Below are 1,266 nucleotides of genomic sequence, written 5' to 3'. Positions count from 1 at the left end.
TAACCCCTTCCCCGCCCCTAGTGGTTAACCCCTTCCCTGCCAGTCACATTTATACAGTAATCAATGCATATTTATAGCACTGTTCACTGTATAAATGTGAATGGTCCCAAAAATGTGTCAAAACTGTCCGATGTGTCCGCTATAATGTCGCAGGCCCGAAAAAAACGCAGATCGCCGCCATTCCTAGTAAAAAAATAAATAAAAAATAAATCATTATGTCCCCTATTTTGTAGGCAATATAACTTTTGCGCAAACCAGGTTATTGCGTTTTTTTTTTTTTTTTACCAAAAATATGTAGAAGAATACGTATCGCCCTAAACTGAGAAAAAAAATATATATTTTTTCAAAATTGGATATTTATTATATCAAAAAGTAAAAAATATTGTGTTTTTTTTTTCAAAATGTACGCTCTTTTTGGTTTTTTTAGCCCAAAAAATAAAAACCGCACAGGCGATCAAATACCACCAAAAGAAAGCTCTATTTGTGGGGAAAAAAGGACGTCAATTTTGTTTGGGAGCCACGTCGAACGACAGCGCAGTAGTCAGTTAAAGCGACGCAGTGCCGGAAGCTAAAATCTCGTCTGGGCACGAAGGGGGTGTAGGTGTACAGTAGGCAAGTGGTTAAGATTGTTTGGACTGCGTTTGTGAACCCCAGCTGGCCCTCTCATCTTATAATGGGATAAGCCATAATCATTCTGCTCTAGACTTAGCGGCATGTTGGCAGATAGGCCGAGTTCAGCTAGTATTATTTTCTGTGCCTGATTTATACCTACTCCATCACAATGCTCTTCCCTTGTATAATGTATGGGATGCTTTTTGTTGATCTTTCTTCAATAAAAATTATTGAACAAGAAGAGTTTGGCTCTGGTAGTTCAGTCTTAGGTCAAGGACCAGACTGGCAGTTGTTTATGGCTCAAACTATTCTTCTAAGGCCCCGTACACACGAGAGGATCGATCCGCTGAAATAGATCCACGGATCGGTTTCAGCGGATAGATCCGCTGGTGTGTACGATCCAGCGGATATTTATCCGCGGATATTTTTCGGCCCGGCCGATTTCCAGCGTATAAAAATTTCCTAACATGCTAAGAAATCTATCCGCTGGAATCGGCTCCAGCGGATCGATCCGGTGGTCTGTACAGACTCACCGGATCGATCCGTCCGAACCCATCCCTCGCATGCGTCGTAATGATTCGACGCATGCGTGGAATTGCTTATATGACAGCGTCGCGCACTTTCGCTGCGTCATCATCGCGGCGACGGCGCGAC

Source organism: Rana temporaria, chromosome 8, assembly GCF_905171775.1.
Source record: "Rana temporaria chromosome 8, aRanTem1.1, whole genome shotgun sequence".
Taxonomy (NCBI): domain Eukaryota; kingdom Metazoa; phylum Chordata; class Amphibia; order Anura; family Ranidae; genus Rana; species Rana temporaria.
The sequence above is the reverse complement of the archived record's forward strand: the minus strand, read 5'-3'. Positions refer to the sequence as shown.